Source organism: Zosterops lateralis (assembly GCF_965231275.1).
Source record: "Zosterops lateralis genome assembly, chromosome: 1".
NCBI classification, from domain to species: domain Eukaryota; kingdom Metazoa; phylum Chordata; class Aves; order Passeriformes; family Zosteropidae; genus Zosterops; species Zosterops lateralis.
In genome coordinates, this window is record NC_139762.1 from 114,697,221 (window position 1) to 114,713,772 (window position 16,552).

General features: G+C 40.3%; 1 protein-coding gene across 2 annotated transcripts in view; it reads left to right on the forward strand.

The window, feature by feature from the left end:
- Positions 1-16,552, forward strand: part of FAM110B (family with sequence similarity 110 member B) — a 113,668-nt gene that overhangs the window by 60,287 nt on the left and 36,829 nt on the right. The gene's annotated exons all lie outside the window — the stretch shown is intronic.

The following is a 16,552-nucleotide window of genomic DNA, read 5'->3' on the forward strand; positions in this document are numbered from 1 at the left end:
ATCTGCATGGTAAAAAAAAAAGCTAGATAAAATTGCTTTAAAGAAAGCTTTATTTTTATTAGATGATTTCTATTGGGCATTTACTTATACATAATTGTATCTTTGTTCTGGTGCACATTGAGTGTAAGTGGGGACGAATCATCCAGGAGGGGATCTGGAGGAGAGAAAGCAGAGAGCAAAAGGCTCTGGGTCAGAAGAGGAAGGAGGTTCACCCTCAGCTAGACGCCTCTTTCTCAAAAAGGTAGCTCCAAATTAAGCAGTAAACATAAAAACTGGCCCGAGTTTATGTATCTATATAGAGTACTCAATAGTTTGGATTTTTTTTAAGTACTTTTTTGAATCCTACATGTGCATAATTACAGCTTTGCTGGTATTCACCCCCTTTCTACAGCCCACAGCTATGTCTGGCTGTCTTATGGTGTTCTTGAAAACTAGAAAGCTGGACAAGGCTGACTGCTAAAATTACATGTAGTCTCTTGGCATACAGGTGATGCTGGGGGGTAGTGTTGGAGGAAGCTGCCTGTGAGCATCCTTTGTAGCATGAACTGGATTCTTTGTGGGAAAAAGGAGACTCTTGCACAGTTCTTCATCATGTCCCTTCAAAGTCATGCATCTTGCCTTCTAGTATTAACACATTTTCTTTCTCCTTTTCAACCCACGTTAAAATCAATTTTCCCCTTCTTTAAATGATGACCATTATGTTGTTTGGGGTTGAAGAGATTTTCCTTGTTTATATCTTGCCCAAGATAAGCAACAAAGTATTCAGACTTGAGGATATTTAGATTTAGATTTAGATTTATAGATAGATTTGCAGTGGTATGCACGTTTTCACAAGTTTGTGAACATTTGGCTCTTGCATCTATTCTTTTGGCTCTTACTTCTAGAAGGAAAAGATTATCTTTCTTCCCATAAGCATTTGGATTTTTATTTGTTTAAGTAAATAGCAATGCCAAGTTCTCTCTTCCGACTCTTCAGGGTCAAATATGGTGTGGCATTTAGTTTTTCTTGCTTGTTCATGGGTCTTGAAATAACTTCTTAGAAATGCACTTGCAAAAATAACAACACTAGTAATGAAATCTGTTTTGAAGATGAAAGAAACCAAACTCTGGTTCTGAGAACTTGCTTAGCTCCATGTTTAACACACCAGCTTCTGTCACAGCTACTAGAAAGTTCAGAACTTTTTTTTTTTTGCTGTTGAATTTTCAAAAATTAATCTGATAAACCCTTTAATCCTTATGAACTGTACCATTCATTTTAGTTTAGCAATTATGCCTTTTACACTTGAATAGATTACTTTCTTGGGCCAGTGCAGTTGTCTTTTGAAAATCATTTAGAGGTATCCACTGGTAGTGAAGTTGTCTTGTCAGGTATCACACACATGCAGGAAGAATGAATGGGTTTGCACTGACAGCTCCAGTCTTCCTTCCCTGCTCTTCTTTACCTCCTTGCCTGTGTGTTTTTAATCATCCCTTCCTCTCTCTGTTCCCCAGCCCCTTTTCTTCCCAAATCTATAATGCTCATGTTTGCTGTGAGTTTCAATTTCAAGGACTGTTAAGCCATCTGAAGCAAGAAAAACTCTTGTTCATAAAGCGTGAAACTCGCTTTTCATTTCCTTTTCGTGATATATCTGGAAATGTTCACATGTATGATGTGACATTCTTCAGTAAAAGTGGGACCTTCCTGGAATTGAAGCTGCCCTGCATGCCAGAGGTCAGCTCGGCACTGCCAGCAGTGAGCAAGCACAGGCGGCCAGCAGTGGGACCATTGCTTTGTTGTGTAGTTCTGCCCTTCCAAACTCCACAGGGAAGAGACAGTGGAATTGTCAGAAGTTCCTGTTGAACTACTTGGAGCATTTTACATGGTGTTCCCTGAGGAAGAGTTTACTTGGAGTTTACTGGATTTTCTTTAGGAATTTGGTATCGAGACCTTCAAAATGGGGTTAGCAATAGTGCCTTCAGCATTTACCAGGCCGTGAGTTTCCTGCTCTTCCTCGCAGCTGGAAAGTTTTCATTAAGTGAGCTCTGTTTTTAGGATGTTTCTTCCTGAAGCCTGACAGTTTGAGGATTCTGTCACACCAAGCCCAGTGCTGATGAAACAACCTCAAGTTGCACCAAGGTAGACTTGCACCAGGGGTTTTTGTGTAGAGCACTGTGACAAAGGTGTGACTTCTTGAGATTGTTGCAATGTTTGGTTTCTTTCAGCCAGAGGTACCAATCAAAACATGACTCTGTACCTTGCGCTACTGCATCAGTGCCATTGCTCTTCTGTGGAAAAATTTGGAAGCTCTGAGTGTTTTTGTAAAGAGGAAAGGCAATGGTGATGCCTTTGCGGACTCCATTTGAGTTTTGGCTCCAAAATGAAATTGTTTATTGCATTTAGAAAATAAACAGCTAAGACTAAGAAACAGGTAGATGAGGTGAATTTTTATTACTGGTTTATTTCAATTTTTTACACTTCTGGGAGAAGTCAGGTGGCCCAGTTACTAAGGCAGAACTGATACAGCCTCAAAAAAAGTAATTGCATTTTTCCTTCTCAAAGAGAAAAACCATACTAAGTGTAATTCTGTTTCAGTCCCCATTGCATCTAGCATGATTTTAGCATAGTTTTGGAATCCAGGGGGATTGCTTTATTTCACATAAGCTGTCACCTGAGGTGACTTGTACTTCTTTAAATGTACTCTCCCTTGAAACTTAAGTCCTTAAATAGTCTACGTAAGTTTTGAATGCTTTTGTTGCCTTTGATAGAGTTGGATTAAAACTTTCATTTCTGTATAGATATGGGGTTTGTCTGTATAATTTTTAAGTACATGAAAACAGAGTTAGCACTAATCTCCCTTCTATCTTGTCCTCTGCTCAGCTACAATCTTTAATTTGCTTTCAGAGCCTTTTAAACCCCTGAAGTGTCCTGATATTTCTTGTCAATAAAGGTCACTTAACTTGTATAGGAAGTGAAATTTCTGTTAATTTAGTCTACTGAGAGCCTTGCACCTTGAGGAGCCTTTGTGATGATCTTTCCAGACAAAGCAGCACTTAAACCACTTTCATAATTTCTCCATAAGGTAAAAGTTCTGCAATCCACTTGAATCAGAAGTATCTTTTTCTTCTTGTCTTCAACATGTTAATCTTTTAAAATAATAATAATAATATTGAAAACTGGAGATGTAGACAAAAGCAGTCATCACCACATACCATACCAGTGGAATAAAAACAGACCTGGCCTTCCTACCCCTATTTTATTTCTTCCAAGGCACTCACAAGCAGGGAAAGCCCATCTCTTGAAGATTTTCCCAGTGTAGCATGTCTGACGTGGGCTTCTCTATCTGCCCATGCTATGAAATCTGCCATCCATGTGTCTTATCCTACTACTGAAGTACTCTGTTGTCACTAGCCTGGATGAAAGCAGCCTTGTCCCACTTACATCAATTCTAAATATTGCTTGAGAGAGCATTTCCCAAAGCTTGTGGCTTTGATCATATCATCTATCTCTTCATCTTTTGTTGGTTCCTTCTCTGTTGTACTCATTGAAACTCATGGTGAGATATCCTAACGTTATCTGTCATCTTCCATTTATTACCAAAATTTTTGGTTTCTTGTTTCCATAATGCTATCCTAAGTCACCTTATCATTACACTTCGAAACAGTAATCTTTGTGCTTTGTTTTACATCCTTTCCACCTGGGAAGAGCTAATACTGTTTAAATAAATTCAGTGTGCTCCACTGTGTTATGGTCTTCTTTTAATTTACCTAGTATCACTAGGCAATCTTGCAAAATGAGTATTAGTAACATTTCAATTAAGACTTAGAAAAAGATCTTATCAGAAGGACCTGTGTTTGTGTTTGCATTGCCTCTGCAGAATCATATCTGCTGGGAAGTTTTCTGTGCAGATGCTAGGCAAAGGCTTGTAAAGCTACAGAAACTTGCTGTGGTGTCACTGATTACAGAGAACAAGTCTAGTCTAGTGGCATTTCTGGGTGAATGGATTTGTCTGCAATGAGAAATACCATCAGTTACAAAAGCAAATTGTCCTGAGAAGAAAGTATAATGTTAATACAAGATAAAGGAAATCCTAAAGAATAATGAAAAAAAAATACAACTTGTTATGGAGCTATTTGGTATTGAAGGTATTAAACAAATTGAGTATGTGTTTTCTGGAGCTTCCCAAAATGATTTGTGCATGTCTGGTGGCTGTGGGAGCAAAAGGAGATATTTTGGAAGACTTGAGGGTTGCATTGTGGCCCAGCTGAGGGGATGCAACCTACCTTCAGGAGCCAGGAATTGCAATAATTATTGCACTTCTCTTCCACTGGCTATGTACAAAATGGGAGCAACATGATCAAAACCCATGTCATGTTTCCAAGCATTAATTAATTCTCTTTAATATAGTACTGTTCTGGAAAACCAGTGGGGGTTTTATTGTTATCCTTTCAGGTTTGGTAGTGGGTTTTTTTAAAAGATGCCTGAAAGTCTTAAGGCCAATTTTGTTTGCCAGATTATTCTAAACTGTGCTGCATGCACTGGCTCCCAGTGGAGGCAATTGGCAATGCTACTGTGAGGTCACTGTTAACAAAAAGAGAGCAACAACCAAAGGAAAGAAAAAAAAAGCCACCACCAAAGAACCCACAGCCAAACCTATTTATTGAGGCCTTTACCTCTGTTTCCAGTGTTCACGTAAAAACACCTGGAAGTGCAGAGCGATTAAAATCACTGGGACACTGTTGAAAGAAATAAAAAAAAAACTTCAGAACATTTACTGCTACTAGAGTTCTTAGGAGAGATTTGCAAATTCAAATGGACTCTGAGCCTTTCTGTGTCTTAGAAATATGGTGGCCTATTTCTTCTGGGTTTACCACAGGGCCAGCATTTTGTTGAAGTTATTTTAGTGTGAAAGTAACATGTGAGAAAAGTTCACAGTTGCCATTAAGGGTCACAGAAAATGAACAAAACCACTGGGGCTGGGCAATTCCCAGCTCTGGCCTGGACTGCAGTGGGGAAGGTAGAACAAGCAAGGGTCCCTGAATGGCCCCTGCAGCCCCTCACCCTGGGACAGCTCATCTCCAGGTTGGAATCCCCTTGACTGGGCTAAACCAGTCCTGTTCCCACTGCCATTGCCGTCAGTGAAGAGAAACAGGCAGGTGTGGGTATTGCTTCTCCAACCAGCTTGGGTGGTGGAGGTGATCCTTCCTCTCTGCCAGCTGTGGAAGGGACAGGATGCATGGCTTTTATGTGGCTGCAGTTTGTTGGCTGCGTTGTTGTACTTGGAAAGCTGCTTCTGAACCTAACTCCTGTACTGGTTACAAATGGTTTAATTTCCAGCATAATTTTTTTTACTTTTAGTTAGCAGCATTTCCTATACTGATAACGTCAAACTTGTTCCACTGCAGTGTCCGTTTTTCCCTCCATATGTACTCTTTTGTGGAGTGAAGCATTTTTTAAAAATATTTTTTTTCCAGCATAGTTTGTATAGATTGTATGCATCTTGTGCCATTTTACAGAAGAGTAGTGGAAGAATCTTTGTTCCACATCAAAGTCTGTGTGTCCTCACATACATATATCTGTATCTATTTGTATATAAAGCTGTAAAATCTGAAAATATTTGGCATGACAACGGTGTGTGATCACAAAGGCCAAAAGTTTTGTGCAATTTGGCCAGTGCTTCTCACCGAAACTGATAACAGGTGTGGGAATTGCCTGTAATGGTCACTGCCTATACGTTTAGCAGCTTGGGAAGAAACCTGGTCTCTACCACAGGGAGGGCAAGTTCAGGGACAGCTTTTCATTCTCAACTGCTCTTTAAGGCAGTTGTGGTTTGTAGTGTGTGGTAACTGAGGAAAGGGTGTAGCTGGCATCTTCACAATTAAAAATCATCTCATCACCAGCACATGGGTGCTTTGCTGTGTCTCTCTTTGGTTCTGGGGGTTTTGGAATGTGTAAGAGAGCAGCAGCTGGAAGCAGATTTGAAAGATGAGGAGGGACATGCTGCTGTTGGTGCTGGGGCCATCCTGGGGCTGAGCTGGTGTGTTCCTCATGTACCTGTCGCATGTTGAGAGGTGGGTGTGCCAGTCCATTGACTGAAATCTCTAAAGGTTTGGTAGTAGTTGCTAAGCAACTGCAAAACACTTCAAAATGGATTTTTTTCCTTACCCGTGGACTGCTTTTGCAGTGGAGGAGACAGGGAGTGAGGAGCACTCTGGGATGGCTGCCCAGAAGCCCCTCTCCTTCCTACCATGTCATGGCCAAGGTGATGGAGAAGGACCCAGGCTTTGACTGTGCTCCCATTGCAAATTCACAACTCTTTGACATTGTTACAGCAGTTTCATTTTTTGCCATGTACGTAAATATTACTTGAGACAGGAGAAGATGCTGTATTTTAAATATTCCTCTGACAAGCAGCAAAATTTTCCAGGAAAACTTCAGTGTTTTAAGGAAGACAGTTGTGCAGCAAAGGGACATAACATGAGAGGTCTGATGATCCAAAAGTGCTCTCCACCCTCAAAGGACAGGTATGCTCTCAGCGTACTCATCATTGAAAGTAAGTTTTGCACCACCTCATCAGTTTGCACACTATAAAAACAACCAAGTGTGTGAATTGTTTTAGCAGTTGGCATCCCACCTATTAAGTAATAAGTTCTACAGTTGGTATTTCAATTTCCTATAAATGATGTCTTACATGTAAGGATTATGTTCAAGTGATTGCAGCTTGAAATTGGCTGGTGTCTCATGCATTTTTATCACTAAAATACAATGTCCTTGTTGGCAGTAGCTTAGTTTTGGTATTTGATTTGTTTTCAAGCACCTTACTTTTACAAGTCATGTATTGTTTTTTTGGCAGAAAGGCAGCTGCTTGGCATTCAGAGCCACTAGTTTGCAGTAACAGTTGTTGGTTCTGGTCCTTATTGGTTTTTCTTTCCAATTAAGATGCAGCTGTTATGACTTCTGGAGTGAGGGAGGGTTATTTTATTTAATGATGTAAATGAGAGAAATCCTAAAGTAAGGATCTGTCCTTTAAAACAGCTGGGAAAAGACCCAGGTTGTGAGGCCTCAATGTTTAGTGAGAAGTACCCTGGGCTGTAATTTTTGTGACAAATGGTATAAAAAGATCTGGTGTTTCTTTTCTCATGTAAATAGAAAGGAATTAATGATTCAGAGAAGATTATCCTAAAGGATTTTTCACACTGCATCTTTTACGACATAATAGGAGAATGTACAATTGCTAATGCCTTTGAACTTGGTTTTTTTTTTGTGACATTTGGAGCACTTGCAGACATATAATGCCTTTGTACTTTTTAGAGAGTAAAAATAAGATTGCAGTATTTTTAACTTTTTTGCTCAGGTGTGTGTTCAGTGCTGTGTATGGAAAATCCCTGAGCCATCTTTTGTTTTAGTTATAACCTAAAAGCTGTAATCAGCAGAAGAGGAAGCGGCGCAAAAAAATCATTGCAGTGTATTGCAGACTGGACAATTCTGTTAAACCAGCCATTTACAGTTAGGAAGTCAAGCAGGCTGAAGGTGAACAATGATTTGAGCTTTATGTGTGGTTTCACTTAGGTGGCTCATTCATGCATATTTGTTTTTTGAAAAGATTGTAGTACACTCTCCCCAAACTCCATCCCTACAGCAGAAAGTCACTCATACCTTAGTAAGTTCACCCACACTGGAAATCATACGAGTTAAACTGTTGCGCTGTATATACATACTTAGAGAGATTATGTGTATGTACATATGTGTATATGCCACTACACACACACACATATATACATATATAGTATATTTTGACTATTGTTCTTCTTTATATCTTCCAGATGTGATTTTTTGGAAAACTGGGGATGGGAATCCTGTGGTACTCTGTCCTTTGCTGTTGATTCATGGGGCAAAGGAAGACAAGCAGCAATTGTGGGCTCTTCTAAGTCTTCTTGGAAGGACTTGCATAGTGTCTTTGGCCACTGTTTCCTCCTTCTCCTCCAGCTTTCTGAAAGGAATATAAATTATCGCAAGTTGTTTCAGTAGATTAATCAAATAGGCTTAGGCATTTCCTCTCAACTATAAATGGCAGTATAATCTAGAAGGATAAAAGCTAGGCAGCCAGACCAAAAGTAGGGAAGTTGGATATTTTATGTATTCTCATATTAATAAAGGGAACAAACGTTCTTATTAATTTTTATAACAAAAGTGTATCTAACTTGATGACTTATTGAACTGACAGATCGACTTAGAATGTCAGTGCTCTTGGCAAGTGATACTGTAAACCAACACATCAAGCTCTTATTGGCACAACCATAAACCAATGACTTGTATTTTCCTCTTTCATTTCAACACAACAAGAGTCAGAAATAAGTTCATGTAATCTCAATATTTTTTTGACTTTTCTTTTTATAAACAGCAAGACCACAGGAATGCCCCAAGGAGGTTGCTACAGCAGGCTTATGATACAAAAAATATACAATTAGATACTGTCTCTTAATAGAAAATATCCAAAAACAAGTCTTCAAGGTTTTAATTCAAATACTTGATCATGTTTGAATAAAGATCATTGCATGAAAACTTGCTGGATGGATGTGGCTCCTTGTCCACATGGGATCCTGTAGTGGCCCTTGTTGATGGGGGTTGGTTGTACAGAGAGTATTTAATCTCGGGGTGATGGTTTTCTTTTGGAGATACAGAGAAACTCACGTGTTTAACAAGTTTGTGTGAATGTAGGACAGATACACTGGTCTGTGTGGATGTGATGACCATGAAGATGATGTCTTTTGAACAGTGAACTTTACGTGAGAATGTTTTTAACTTGAGTATTCTCAGTTTGAAGATTGTCTGATCAAGGATGGCAGGTTGATTTTTAGGGCATCCAGTGCCATTTAACATGCCCCAGGGTATCAGAGACAGCATGTTGGGAAGGATCCTGGTATGTAAGAAGCTCTGAGAGTGAGATGTCACTGGCTTTTAAATAGTGCTGTGACAACTAAAGAATGTCTTTTGTTTCTGAGCAGTCTGCAATAGTAAAACCAGAGATGGGGTGTTAGAACTTTATATGCCTGGGAACTGAGACTACAACTATCCTTAGCAAATCCTAAGAGCTGCTAGTGGTGGTGGTGGTTCTATTTCTGTTATTTATTCCTGCATGATAAACAAAACAAATTCTCAACAATATTTTTATAAGGTGTAGGAATAGCAAAAATAGTCATAAATGGTTAAAAGAACCAAATACAAACAAAGGAAAAAGCCTAATAAAACTCCAACACCCCAAAACTGAAAAAGCAAAAGTTTTTATAACTTGCTTGGTCACTAACTCAGTTATAGTGGCTGTATAAAAAGTGGTCCATTTTGGTAGTACATTATGTTACCTTGGTAACATTGACATACTAATTTAGAAACCCTTCAGGCTAGCTTTGAGAATATGAACATTGCACTAGTATACCAAAACATGAAAAGACTTATTGTGAAAGTAACTGCTAAATGTTTAGGATGAGCCCTCTAGATACATGTGGACTTTCCCCCCCGCAAAAAAAAAATTCTATTAGAATCCATGTTTGCTTATACTGTTAAAAATATCTGAACCAGATTTATCTTAATGGTTTTACAGTGTTTCTTACTAAATCCTTTTGTTTTCTTCTTGGAATTGGACCTTGGGGTCCCATTGTGAAGGCCGTATTAGGTGCAGCTCCTTAGTCCCCCAGCTGCAGGGGGCTGTTTTTAAGGAACTTTCTTCATTCTTCTTGTATGTGGACTGTTAATTGCACTTCAAGTCCTGGGTGTTAACAGGTCCTGCATCATCTTACTTGCGTGTGGTCACAGATTTTTTCCAGTGGCATTGAATTGTGTCAGCTGGACCAGTGAGTTTACTGCCATTTAATTTCTGCACATTTGAAAAAGAATGGTTCTGTTGAAGTGCTATGTAACTAGTACTATGATACTCACTTTATAATTAACCAAAAAAAGTTTCCAGAAGTAGGGAGCATGCCTGTTACATTTCCTGTCATGGGCAACTTCCCATGTGGTAGAGAAATTTATAGGCTCAATTCCTTGAACCTGTTCAAATAACACCCTCAAAGGCTACCATTAGCCCTTGTTTTTGGCTGAGGTTGGCAAAAACTGGAGTTGTGTGGGATTAGCAAGGCCTGAACATGCCTGGGGTGCTGCTAAGTTATGGTCTTTTTCATTACAGGGGGGTTTTGGCAACAATTCTTCACTCGCAATAGAAAGTACCATGTTTTTTTGTTTCACATCAATATATACGTGCACACAACTGGATTTGTCACTTCTTTACCTAACTCAGTTAGGTTAAGCAAAATTAATTTTAGCATGAGGAATAAGCATTATTTATTAGATCTCAGTTAAACTGATTCTGCAGTCTAACTAAAGAAGACTTTTGCCTGAAAATAAGTGACAAAAAGATTGGAATATCAAGAAGTACAGTTAAAACAGAGTTGACAAAACAGTAGTCTCCTTTACCAAGTCTTTACCAAGTCTACCAAGTTTGTAGCAACTTGGTGTACTTCTTGTTTCATGATAATTTCTTAAATACTTTTGTTTGGGGAGTGGAGGTCGGTTTTAATCTTAATTTTTTGGGTGGTACTAAATTGACAGACCTAGAAATCAACAGGCAGGATTCGGTTGTAACACCAGCTTGGGCAAAATGAGGATGTTCTAGATTCTGTGCTTTTATATAAATATATATATATATGTATGTATATATAAAGGTGAAAGGCATTTGAGCCCTTCTGTTTGCAAAGATTACTGTTAAATCTGTGAGCAGAATGCAGCTGGCAGATTCTCAGGTGTCTCTGTACTACAGAGATGGTTCATGTGCCATACCAGCCCAAGAGGATGTTGACTTTGAAGCAGAACAACTTCAGCCTGTGTCTGAGGGCTGCTGTATCTTCTCATCTGAACTTGCAGTGAGTGCTCCTGTATGCAGGGCTCCCCTGCAGCTGGAGGGGAGAAAAACCTCAAACCAAAACAAGGTGATGCTGATTTTGTGCAAAAATTTCAGGCTTTCCCATCATGATTAGTGCTGTGCAGGTATGAGTTATAAGGAGTAACCAGTGGTGTGAACAAGGCATGTCATGTACGTTAACCAAAGTAGTTAAAGTTGAGATTTCTAAAGAAAAGTTGGACTAAGCTAAAGGAAATCATGCATGTTTCTCACAGTTATAAATCTACTAGCAATTGAGCCAGACTATAAATTATGCTTTTCCTCCCTGTCTTCCCTACCTCCTTTGAGGAGATGACATTATTTTTATCCTGGATTGCTTCTTTATCTTGATTTTTCTGCCCCTCTACAAACAGCTGCACCAGGGTAACCCAAGGGTTTTTCAGAGGAAAGAGAAAGGTCTTGCTGCCACAGGAGAGGCAGGCAAAGCCATGTTCCCACTGGAGTACAGATGCCAGTAGCCTTATTCACTTGCAGAGGGTGCCTGCAGCCCCCATCCTTGTCACTAAGCCTCTTCTCTTGGCAGCCCCACCCTGCCCAAACACAGCGTCTTCAGTGTCCTGGTGATGTGCTGCTGAGCCAAAATGGCTTCATTTTAGGTCAGAGAGGTAACTTATCAGTTCTGGAACAGTACGTAAGGAAGGTGATTTCCTGAGATGGGCTCCTGACCAGATCTCAGGGTGAGGTTGGGGCACACATCCATGGGACCCTTCCAAGGACACTGGTGGGGATGGAGTGGATGGGAACCCAGTCTCCTCTCATCAGTATGGGTGAAATGTGGACTATGTCTTATAGCTGAGTTTGCATGCTGGAGCTGCTGAGACCACAGCTGTGTGTTCCAGCCTGACTCTGCTCCCCTTCCCCTGCAGCCTCCTGGCCCAGCCAGAGGCCATGGCATGGGGGAGCGCGTGGCAGCTTGTGCTGCTGAGTTATCCCAGCTGTGCTTCAGCTGCTCCCTTTCCCCTGCGAGAGTAAATAAATATTTAGAGTTTGAATTACATTATCTAGCAAGAACAATTTCCTTTTTTCATGTGCTTTGCTCCTTAGAGCTCGCTAGCAGCAGCAGTGACATTGGGGAATTATCTAGAGACAAAAAAAATTTGTAAGTCTGTCTGGATTTACCTACTAAAAATACATATTGACAACAGTCATTTAGTTTAAGAATTTGTGTCCTGCCTGAGCACCCTGTTTAGTTTGTTTGGTTCCATATCCCTTTGCTACTAAATGATTTTTCTGGATGTCTGAGACCCTTTTCTCATCTTCAGTTGCTAGAGAATCTGTATCCTATAGTTTTTCAAGCTTGGAATAGATTTGGCTGATTTTTTTATAACCATAATCTAATTGATTTCAGGGGGCTTGGTGGGAGGGGACGAGGGGCAGTGGTGGTGGTTTCCTTCTTTTTTTCTTTTATTTCTGTGTTGAGTGTTGGGTTTGATTTGGGTTTTTTTTGTTTGGGTTGTGTTTTTTGCTTGAGAAGGTTTTGGGTTTTGGAGGGTTAGTTATTTTATTTCTCTTGTTTTGTTTTCTCTAAGTGTACTATTTGCCTGCTTGCCAGATGAGGAGACTAACGCAGGGAGGCAAAGCCGAATCCCTCCAACAGCAGCAGCCACCCGCTGCCATGCTGCAGTACAGAATGTGAAAGCAGAGGCTGTTTTGTTTCTTTCCATGCCCCAAATCAAAACATCCACTTCCAGCATCCTGATGCAGGCTTTTTGTGGGCCAGTTTCACCTTCTTTCACCTGGAAGGAAGACGTGGGTGCATCACCACCCAGCTCTTAGGGCTGTCCCTCCCCACAAAGGTGGGGTGCTCTTATCCACAGCACCTGTGCCAGTGTCCTGTTTGACATTTAAGTTTTGTGCTAGAGCAGTACAGACTGGTTGGAGTTATGGAAGAGTGTTTCAGGCTTCTTTTCCAAGCACTTTGTATGGATTTTGTTGTGGTTGTTGTTGTTGTATGCTCTTTTTCAAAAGCTGCATGTTTCGTCCTCGCTCCAGGGTTATTTTTTGTTTGGTTTTTCCTACCTTCCCTGAACACCTTAGAAGTTGTTACTTCTTTGTGCACTCAGCAATGCTCCCCATCAGGAAGGAAGTGTCTTGCAGGGCTGGTCATTCAATTTTTGTTCCCAGTTCCAAGCTTTTATTTGCCTCTACATTCGTATTTGCAATCCCCGATGAGAATGGGCTTTGCTCCTGGTGTCAGTGACACAAGTTGCACGTTTTCTCACAGTCCAGCAAAGGGATAGACAGAGCTGTTGTCACAACTGGAATTAACATGCCATATGGTCCCTACATCACCTTTCTTTTCAATATTTGTCTACTGCAGAAAAATTACTGAAAACAGTCATCTCAGTTCCAAAGTCAAGTCTTCAATACGAAGTGTTTCTTTTTCTTCCCCAGCTTCCTGCATTTTGTTTGCAGAGGCACTTTTGTTCTTAGACTAGCAAATAAAAAAACTCCTCAAGTGCTAAAAATAACCTAATTGAACTCTAAAAGAATTATTTTCTGTAATTTCTTGGTTTTTAAGCAGTGGTGTTATTTAGTATTCCCAGTAGGTGGGCATCTGTCATGTCTATTTTTCTCTAATACAGTAATATAATCTCTGATCTATGGGTCTAATACTGATGTCTCCTCCTCAGTTTGCAGCTTCCCATTGCTTTATTAAAGAAGTCAGTCTAAGCTTATATAACTTTAATTCTGGGTTGTTGGGTTTTTTCTTTCCTTTAAAATAGGTTCTGTTTAATTCCTGCCAGTATTTTAGGACTTCCAGTCAAAATTACTTCAGCAAAATAATCTGATGGAGAGCGTGATAAAAAAGGATTTATCTGTGCTTTTCTTCAGAAACTTTGTCCTGCTTTGTCTCTCTGAAAGTCTTCATTTTTGTCCTTTCTAAACTAAACTGATCATATGAAGAGGATTCGGGTGTTGTATGAATGAATTATGGAGTGCTGAAAATACATGTCTGGACAAATATTCAAAGTTCAAAAGAAACTAAAGAGGTCAGAAACATAAAACAAAATGCAAAACTACAATTAACTTTACAGAAGTGCATCCCAAATGAAACTATTGCATGTTGTGGAGAGGCTTCAATAAGGGTAATGCCATAAAATACTTGGGAATAATACCAGGAAGGGTCTGAAACACAGTGGGAGGGAGCCTCACAACAGCTGGCCATATAAAGATGCCCAACTGCAGGAGGAAGTAGTGGCTCTGAAAATTTGATTCTGATCCCACTAAAGTTGGATCCCTGTTGATGTTGGTTGGCACTGCAACAAACTCTGTTTCTCCTGTGTGGACACCTCATCTAGGCAGTCAGTCACAGATGCTTTATAACTTGGGGGATATTGTCAACAATATTTCAAATATTTCAGGAAAGAAAAGCACAAATGTGAGAAGTAAAATTGAGGGTGAAATAAAATTGAAGTACAAAAGAAACTTTCAATATAGGTGATGTAACAAGAATCAGGAATTAACAGAGAAAACTTAAAATTACTCATTTTGTAGATGCATATATCTGGAGAATGGTCTGCTACAGAAATTGGGAAAAGGGTCTTCCACCTGTGGTTTCTAGTTCTAGATCTTATGAGCCATTAGCTAAGGGATAGTAGAGAATAATCTTCAATTGACAGGATTAGAGAAAAGATTAGTCTCTTTTACTAACATTTGTAATTCCAAATTGCTTGTTTAGATGTGTGAAAGTTATAAGAACAATGCCTGTTTCTGATTCTCCTGCAAATCTCCCATCAGTGAAAAAAAAATTGTGCCCTGTGAATGAACTTTTCTCTAAAAACCTATTAACTAAATTAGTCAATATGAACTTTACTTACTATGATGAATCTGCCTTCTGTTTTCATAATACAGAGATGCTACTGACTTTTCTTCCCTTTATAATTTCATTCTCAGCTCTTACATGTGACCTATCTCCATCTACATAAAGTGTAGGGGTTTTATTCCCCCAAGGTGGATCTATTCTGGCACATCGTCTTGTTCTGTTCTTTAAAACTGAGAATTGATTAATCATTTAGGTTGGACAGGACATACAGTGTCACCAAGTTCAACCCTTAACCCAGCACTGCCAAGGCCACCATTAAATCATGTCCCTAAGCACCACATCTCCATATGTTTTACATACCTCCATTCAACCCTTTCCATGGACAGCCTGTTCTAGTCCTTTTGATTAATTTTTTTTTCCTAATTTCCAATCTTGATCTTCATGGCACAACATGACCCCACCTCACTACAAGATCCTTTCAGGTGATTATAGAGAGCGATAAGGCCTCTCTTGAGCCTCCTTTTCTCCAGGATGAACAGCCCCAGCTCCCTCAGCTGCTCTTTATAGTACTTGTGCTCCAGATCCTGCACCAGCTCCTTTGCCCTTCTCTGGACATGCTCCAACAAACATCTCAATGTCTTTCTTGTAGTGAAAGGCTCAAAACTGGACACAGGATTCAAAATTCAGCCTCACTAGTGCCAAGTACAGGAGATCACTGCTCTAGTCTTGCTGGCCACACTATTTCATCCTCTGAGTAAAACATCACTAACTCATGCATTTATCCAAAACTCATTAAAACAAAGTTCCTCCTCCTACTAGAGCGTGTCCAGATTGGTTTTCCCCTTTAGGGATCTTTTGCAATACCCAGTGACTAGCTTTGCTGCTTTATGTACTGGTGAGTATTCAGTAGCTTTTGCTTCCCTGGTAGATCCTTCTGTTAGTCTTTGTCTAAGCCTATAGCCAGTGGGCAAAGTTCCTTCCAGGTTATCTTCCTTTGGACTGCCCATGCTGCCTGTGCTTGAGGATGTCCATATGTTGCATTTGTAAACCAGTAGGATAAGAGTTAGGGGCAAGCTAAAATAAATACCTAATATTGCTGTTCATTAAGCTTTTCTCCTCTGGATTCATGAGTAGTTAAACACCACAGTTGTGCAGAACCATTCTTCTGTATAAACAGTTGTTGTGTTGTGCAAAGTGTATAATCCTTTTTTTTTTTTTTTAAGAACTACAGGAGAATAAACACAAATGTTGAGCCCAACAAAACTAGAAAGCAATTTGAGTAGGTATTGTTACAAAGGTGCAGTTGGAGCTTGCCTTGCCTGCCTCCTGCTTCAACCTTCCAGTGAACAGCAGAGCCCCAAGGGAAGAGAGTTTGGGCTTTCTCCCTTTCACCTTCCACTACCATGGGACCTGACTACATTTCCCACCTTCCTGCAGCAAGCAGCTACTTCCTCAGGGAGTTTTACTCTCTTGAATGTGGTGGGGCTGGCTCATTTGCAGCCAGGTGGGTGCTCTGCTGGTTTGACAGCCTCAGTGCCCGAGGTGCCGTATTTATCATCCGTGGGCTCTGGCCTCGGCGCCAGCTTCCCCCAGCATTTGTCAGCACCGAGGCGAGATGCTGGTGTGGCAGAGAGTGGCCTCCAGCAGAGATAATTCTTATCTGTGTGCTGCTGGCTCAGCTCCACTTTGCCTCACACGGTGACAATTCCTGCCTGCCATCGGTCCCCCCTTTGGATCTCAGTCATGCAGGTTGCAAACACAGCCAGAGGATGTGTGTTTGTGCAGTTTCAGTGTTTGCGCCTTCCATCTCCATCAGTGAACTTTGGGAAAGTGAATTCTTCTTCTCAGTCACTTTGCCT